Source organism: Ochotona princeps, chromosome 17, assembly GCF_030435755.1.
Source record: "Ochotona princeps isolate mOchPri1 chromosome 17, mOchPri1.hap1, whole genome shotgun sequence".
NCBI lineage: Eukaryota > Metazoa > Chordata > Mammalia > Lagomorpha > Ochotonidae > Ochotona > Ochotona princeps.
In genome coordinates, this window is record NC_080848.1 from 45160610 (window position 1) to 45168542 (window position 7933).

General features: G+C 61.4%; 1 protein-coding gene across 1 annotated transcript in view; it reads right to left on the bottom strand.

The window, feature by feature from the left end:
• KCNJ12 (potassium inwardly rectifying channel subfamily J member 12) overlaps positions 1 to 1782 on the bottom strand; it is a 28784-nt gene extending 27002 nt beyond the window's left edge. Inside the window, exon 1 of the mRNA XM_058675586.1 lies at positions 1177 to 1782. The gene's annotated coding sequence lies outside the window, so the exon portion shown is untranslated. The remainder of the gene's footprint in view (positions 1 to 1176) is intronic.
• Positions 1783 to 7933: the final 6151 nt, after the last annotated feature.

A 7933-nucleotide genomic window follows, 5' to 3' on the forward strand; every position in this document is an offset into this window, starting at 1 on the left:
ACAGCCTTCTGGGTTGGCACCTTCGAGGAGGCGGCTGCCGATTTCAGCGGCGTGTGGGCGCCTCGGCGCTCCCAGGAGATGGAGCCTACGAACCCCTGGTTCGGAGAAGCCTCCGATGTGAGGGACACGAGGTCCCCAGCATTTTCTGGCAGGCACTGGGGCCTGGGTACAGGAGAGTGAAAAGGGAATCAGAAATGGCCACAGGCAGCGCCGCCACACCAGCAAGGGTACGAACGCGCCCTGAGGGCGGGCAGCAAGCATCTACCCCCACACCCCGCCCGCCAGCAGGTCCCTGGCGCGTCCAAGGGAAGGCAGGAGAGGGCCTCCTACCGCCACACTCTTCTATGACCCCCATTCTGAACAGCCACACTAAGCACAAACACCCGTCCGGGCCTCAACCCCTATCCGCAGCCCCTCTCAGCGCAACGCTCCCTTCCCCATCTGCCGCCTCCCCAGAACACCGCCCCCCCATGCCTCCCCTTTTGGCCTTCTCCCCTCGGGACACTGGAGCAGCAGCCGCGTGCGCGCGCACCCCTCCACCCGCCCGCCCGCTTCTCAGCCAGGGGCGACCAAAGCCAAGATCAAGGCCGACTTAGAAAAGCAAAAAGCCGCTGCACTTGTCGGCTGGCTCGCTGGCACGGAATCATTTCCAGAATTTTTTTTTTTCTCTTTTTGGCTACATTGGCGCACAGGAGGTGGGAAGGAGAAACGACTCGAAGGACCCAGGGCTGTCAGCCCGCGCGTCTCCTCCGAACCCCCCTCCCTCCACCACCTGGATCGCGGGGTCTCCGGGAAGGTCACATATAGGGCTGCCGCGCACGCTCCGAAGTGAGTCCCCACGTTCCCTCCCGAATCCCCTCTCCTGCCAACCGGGGGGCTCCTCAAAGTTTCCTAAAGCTCCCTCAGGCAGGAAGGTTAGCCTAAAGCAAAGTTCCCCGGCGGCAGCGGCCAGAACCCTGGCAGAGAAAGGAAAGCCCGCACTCAGCGTTCCCTGCAGCGGCTCACCCAGGGAGGGAAAAGAGGAGACGGAGAACGGAACAAGCCCTCCCGCCTCACCTTCCCTGTTGCTACACCACCTCGTACACGCTCCAGGCCCCGGAGAAGGCCTGCAGAGAGCCGGGGCCCGGCCCTGAGGGTTGTAGCGCGGGGGATGCGCGCCGGCGGCCGCGCACTTACCTCGGTCAGTGGCCGGGGCGCGGCGCGCTCCGCATCCTCTGAGCTCCAGGCGGCCGTCCCTGGCCCCGGCCGCCGCCGGCGTGCTAGCTGCATTGCCGCCGCTGCCACCTAGGGCAGCCCACGGGGCCGCTCCATGCTGAGGGGCGCGTCCGTCCGGGACGCGGACCGCCCTGCTTCCAAGCCACGGGTCGGGGGCGCGCGCCTGGACGGCGCCCCCGGCCGCCAGGCGCTCGCTTCGGGCGGGCGCGGCTGGCGTCCGTCCCCCGGTCCCGCGGAGAGCGCAGCCGCCCCCCCCCGCCCGCCCCGCTGGCTGTTATCTGATCCGGGGCAGGGCCCGGCGCGCTCCCCCGCGCCCTGGCACCCCGCACCTCCCCGCGGGTTTCGGCCCCGCGGGGCACCCTCCAGCCCCCGGCTGCAGTTCCTAGGCAGGCGGCAGTGGCGGTCGCGGCGGCTTGGCGGGGCTGCGAAGACGGGGAGCGAGGAATGGAGGGCGAGGAGGCGGCGGGAGGCAGAGGCTCGGCGCGCACCCAGCTCCGCGCCCTGCTGCCACAGGAGCCCAGCGCGGTAACTCCTCCAACTCTCCGCCGGGAGCACGCCCGCTCCGCGCCGCGCTGCGCTGCGCCGCGTGGCCGCCACTGCCCCCGCCCACACCACGGCCCGGGCCCTGCCTGGCGCCCCTCCTAACTCCAGGCCGCCCCCACCCCACCACGCGCGCACACGCACACATACATACACACACATATACACACACAGCACACACTGCCAGCCACCTGCACGCCGGGACGCGCGCGCGCACACACACACACAGACACACAGAGTCACATCCTCCTGGGGACACGCGCGCACACAGGTGCACGGCGAGCACACACATAAGGCAAGGCACGCACAGACAGGAGAATCTTGAACACGTGTGGGCATGGTCGCATACAAACAGAGGCTCAGGCATCACACCCTCACGTGCGGAATACATGCCGCCCCCTCGTCCCCCGCATGCATGATGCAGCAGGTAGACAGGCGCACACTCTCTTGGGTCGCATGCAGGATGGGACCTGCACATGTGAACACGTGCACACACCGAAGCTCATGCACCCCGATCCCCACCCCCAGGCAGACAGTGTATGCACACAGCACGGTGCTCTCCTTCATTCTGCTCAACCACCTTTCTCTTATGGGCTCCACCCTGTCCCGTCTCTGGACTTAATCCCCATCTGACCCCTTTCTTTGTCCCACCAGGCTGGGCTCCCAAGGCCTCCCGAGCCTGTACCCAGGCACCCTACTCTCCTAGCCTCCCCAGGATCCATTGTCTGGGCTTCAGAGCCCTTTGCTCCCTACAGGGTCCCAGCCTTTTAAGCTACCAACAAACCTGCCTGCGTCCAGACCTAGGGAAACCCCCACCCGGCCCCAGGAGCCCCAGAACTGGGCCGTGGAGGCGGGTCTGTGCCCAGCGCCTGAGCCTCCTAGCACAGCCCGGCCCCTTTGGCCTCCAGCTCCCCCTCTAATGTGAAATATAATTATGTGTCTGCACAGCAGGCAGGCTGGCTGCAGGATTCTAACCATGGAGGAGGGCTCTCTGGCCTTGGCCCGGAGTGCTGGCAGCTCCTAGCACAGCCAGCGGCCTGCAGGCCCCAGGCAGCTGGCAGGTGCTGCGGGGTGGGGGTGCTGGGAGCATTTGTCCACATACTCCACATACTGCTATCCTGAGTTTGAATCCCACCTGCCCTGCTGACGTGCTGCGGGAGTAGATCACAGTTCGCTGCCTCAGTTCCCCCATCATCAAATGGTGTCATGACAACCAGATGAGATTTGTATACCCAAAGTGCTTAGCAACGGTCCCTGGCTGGGTCAAACGGATGAGGGTTGTTGGGCATCTGACCCGGGCTGGGGCTTGTACTCACAGAAATCATGATTTATTTCACTGTCACAATGACCCTCTGGAGTGGAAATGTATGGGTCTTACTTTACAGAAGCCAGGCATGGTAAGCAGCAGAGAGCTACCACTGAGCAATGGAGCCAGGACTCAAAATGGGGTGGAGAGGGGATAGGCTGGAAGGAGGCGCATTCTGCCTCCCCATCGGTCAGATGGCTATGTGGGGCCTCCTTCCCAGGGGACACTGGAGCCACAATGCCCTCACTCCAGCCCTGGCAGGCACAACGTGTCCTGATTCCCTCCTCCTCCTTCTCCAGGGAGAGACTCCCAGAGGACCGAAAGTCTTCAGGAAACTTTCCCTCCTTCTCCCTCCAAGTGACCAAGTAGGGAAGTGACTCAGCTCCCACCCTTCCCTGCCCTGATTCCCAGAAGTGCCTCTGCCCCTCTAGGGGTATAAAGCCAAGGGTACCAGGCAGCGGTCAGGAACATGGCAGATCTAAGAGCGTGATTGCTTCTGGGACAAGAGGGCTGAGAGGACCTGAATCACCAACACAGCCATGTGACCCTGCTGGAGTCTTGCCCCTCACCCCACCCAGGGTCCCTTTAACAGCAATGGCACCTGCACTTCAGGGACTGCATCTCACCCTCCAAGTGCCACCTCCACCCTCTACTCCCAGCAGGGTGGGGACTGTGAGTCTGAATCTGACCCCTGGTCGGACAACAAGAGGTGGGACCTTCCCAGTGCTGATCCAGTCCACACTGCTGATGCAGGGACCAAAGCCCAGTGGGGCAGGGCCGTGGATGGACCTCCGTCTCACCTGCCCACACCCGTCCTTGGAGCCTCAGTGCTCGCAATTCCGCCCAGGTCAACTCTTCCTTCCAGACATCTGGCTGGCATCCAGACTGCCTGCTGGACTCCCTACCTGCTCTTCGCCCAGGAGCAGCTCAGATGGCACCCAGCAGGGGGGCATACCTGCCCACCAGGATTCACCCCCCATCAACACTACTCTGCCCTCCTCCCTGGTCAGCCATCCTCTGAGTGCATTTGCCATTGGCCTCTCCTGCTGGCTGCCAGGTCCACAAGGGCTGAGACGGTCCCATTCTCTGCCCAGGGCCCATGCTAGGATGCACCTGCAGGTACACACGAAGCCCAGGGCAGGAAGCCTGGAAGTGTAGGGTTGCACCCACTCAGCCTAGGTCACGTCACCCCACTTCGCTCGGGCAGGGAGCCACAGATGGCAGAATCCCAGCTTCCTCAAGCCCATCTTGTCACATGACACTTAGGTGATCAAGCGACCACCGTGACGGGATAACTGAAGCTGGCCGTTTTCTTGGTGCGTGCCAGGCTCGGGTTAATGCGACATACATACTTGACAAGGATACCATCGGTCAGTGGATGGAGGAATGACGCCAACAGGTGGAGGTGGAAGACAAAGACCCCTTGCCCCACTCCTGCCCCCCCCCCAAGGCACCTCCAGGTCCTGGCTGACCCCATAGCATTGGTCAGAAATTGGTCAGGAAACAACATGGGCAGGCCCTGGGAACAGAATGCCTCCCACTCCTCCTGCAGTGTCGGGAAGCAGGCATTGACCAGCTCCCTCTGGAAGCTAGTCACTGACTGATTTCCCCGTTCAGGGCTCTGACACTCCCACGCCCTGCTGGGGCCCCTCCTCCCAGGGCTCCCCCTGCTCTGCAGCTGTGAGGCTGGCTCCTGCTGGTCAGGGGGGCAGCAGCCCAGCCAGGAGGAGAGCCAGGACTTCCGGCCCGCCTGCGCTCTGCCTGGCATCTTGCATCTCGGGGTTTTGTCCGGCCATGCAGCCCTGCAGGGGCATCCCTAGGTCTCCATCTCCCAGAGTTCCCACCCCTGTTCCAAAACTCTACCCTCCGCCACCTGCTTCCTGTGGGCCCGTAGTGGTACCCTCCCGTCTCTCAGGAGGTGGGAAATGCCTGGGGCAAGGCTGTGAGCCTGCTAGGGATTGGCCTGAGCCACCCGGCGAGAGCCCGCCCTGGTGGGGAGAGCGGAAAGGGGCTGTTTTCCTGGGCTACCAGCTCTGCCCCTAATGTAGGGTAAACCCTAAAATGTGACAGAAAAAAAAGAAAGGTTCCGCACGGGTTCCCGGACTTTTACCCCTGCGCCACAATAATCCTGTTCCTGGTGTAAGAAACTCCCAGGAGTCCTGAAGGCTGTGGATGGGAGAAGAAGGGCCAGGTCTCCACCCAGCTCGACCCTCTACGGCCGCAGCGTCGGGGCTCAGCGGCAGAGGACCGGCTGCCTCCGCACCTCCTCCTTCCTCGGGGAGGGCCCGAGCTTCTAGGAAGGCGACAAGGCCAGCAGGCTCCAGGAGGACAGGCATAAAGGGCAATAAGGGAGGGAGGGAAGTGGCTGCAGCCGCTCGGCGCTAAAAATAGCTTCCCCCAAGGAGGCCTCCCCGCTGGGATAATCCAGCCAATTACCCAGCCCCTCTCCACCCCGGTGGGCACTGCCGGCTCCAGGCACCCTCCCCCCAGCAACGCACGCCCCACGTGGGGGCCTGGCGCCAACCCTCCTCGGGACCCGCCCTTCCTCCCCCAGCAAGGGGCCTGGCTGCGGCGCACCAGCATCCGTGGACTCTGTGGCTGAGCGGAGAGCGACCCGTGCAGGACAAGTGCGGCCCCTCCCCACCCTGGCAGAAGGAGGGCCTGCTCGAGGCGGGATCTCGACCCTGTCAAGGAAAACAGCAGATCCGCTGGCACTGCTGACATGGCAAGCCTGGGACGGTTGGAGATGAAACCATGGGGGCCTGTGCACGCCCAGGAGAGGGAATGTCTGCTCAGAGCGTCCGCAGCCGGACCGCGTGTCCTCCCGCTTTCAGGGTTGTTGTGTCTGAACTTGGTCTGGGAAGCAACCTTCTGTAGCAGGTTTTTACCTGGCCATTGGTGGTGGTGACCAGGAAACTACCCTTTGTTGGACCTGTCACAGGCCTCTTCCGACCCCATCCCCAACTCACCACTCCTGGGTCCCCTGAAACCTTGGATCTGCCACCTGCCGGGTGGTCTGGCCCTACTGTGCTACTATGGCTCTGTTGCCGCCCACCGCCCGCCTCCCGCCGTCCCCCGCCCCCCCCCCCGCCCGTCTGACTTGGGCTGTCCAAGGATTTTGCAGTCCTGCTGGGAACAGGAGCCTGTCTGGCCTCTACAGCTGTGCAGACTCGTGCAGGGACCCTCCTTGTCTGAAAATCATTTCTGGAGGCTGCTACCTGGGGGGCAGGGGAGGGAGCTTGCCCACTGGGCCTCCACCTGCGGGCATAAAGCCCTTCAAAGCTCCTTCCTATGGGACCGTCTTGTGGGATAGGTGGCAGGAACCCTGTTGCAGGGGGTGGCTGCTTGGCCAGAGCCAAACCTGTGCCCACTTCCCAAGCGCTCATGGTCCCAGGGCAGGCTGGAAGGAAGCAGGCTGGTGCAGACCTGGGCTCTGGGGACAGCACAGCGCTCCACTGTCTGACCTTATGACCGCTGGAAAAGCCAGAAGGTCCTCTTCATGGGAGCACCCAGTGCCAGGCGGGCGGTTCTCAGAGACAGGAGGAAACTTGTATCCTCCTGCCTCACGCCTCCGTTTGCTGTGCAGCAACATGACCGTGACACCCCCAGCCCCATGGAGTTTTCCAGTGTGGAGCGCCCATGGGTCCCACCCCCATTCTCAGCCAGACCAGCCCCTGCACCTTCCTTTCTGTCACCTCCCCTCTGGTCACCTGGCTCACCAGCAGGGGCACCTCCGTGGCCACAACACGCACCCCAACATTTCAGACAAAGTCTGATGCCCACAGGGCCCGTTAGGAAGACACACACCCTTTGCCAGGGGATTCCATGTCTGGAAATGGATGCCACCTTTGCCCTTGCGCCCAACTCTGCAGAAGCTGGTCCCTGAGCGGTGACAGGTGCCATGTGAAAGTAACACCCGATGTTTGATACATGCTTCATAAACACCCGGGGTGTTACAAAGGTTGCAGGAAGTGGACTTCAATGATCAGTGTCCCCAATGCCCTGGCAGGCGTTTGGCAGGGCGGTTAGGTGCCATTTGAGGTAGCCCACAGTCCGTACCACACCTGGGAGGCAGAAGGCAAAGGCTCAAATATGTGGGTCCCTGTAAGCCTCTGTGAGGGACCCAGCCGGAGTTCCAGGAGCCTGGAGGAAGCTTGAGTCGGACCCAGCTCTAGCCATTATGCACCTTCGAGCAGGCAAGGATCTCAATTTATCTCTACCTTTCAAATAAAATGAAAATAAACTTTTAGATTGTTAAAAGATAAAATCCAGGACCCACTGCAGTAGCCTAGTGGCTAAAGTCTTCGTCTTGCACGCACCAAGATCCCATATGGGCGTTGGTTGGTATCCCAGCTGTTCCACTTTCCATCCAGCTCCCTGCTTGTGGCCTGGGAGAGCAGTCGAGGACGGCCCAAAGCCTTGGGACCCTGCACCCGCATGGGAGACCCGGAAGAACCTCCTGGCTCCTGGTTTCAGATTGGCTCAGCTCCAGCCGTTGTGCCCACCAGGGGAGTGAACCAGCAGACGCAAGTTCTTTCTCCCTGTATCTCCTTCTCTCTGCAAATCTGATCTTCTTTTCCAATTAAAATAAATAAATCTTTAAAAATAAAAAAAATCCATTCCTTTGAGGTTTCCCAAAACCTCATGCAAAATATACTTCATATTATTAAAAAAAAACTTTGCATAGATTCCAACATTTTTAAAAATAGTTATTTATTTGAAAGGCAGAGTTATAGAAAGAAGGAAAGAGAAAGAGAGAAAGAGAGACTCTCCCACCTGCTGGTTCATTCTCCAAATGACTGCAACAGCCACAGATGGGATAGTCTGAAGCCAGGAGCTTCCTGGGGCTCTCCCACGTGGGTGCAGGGGCCC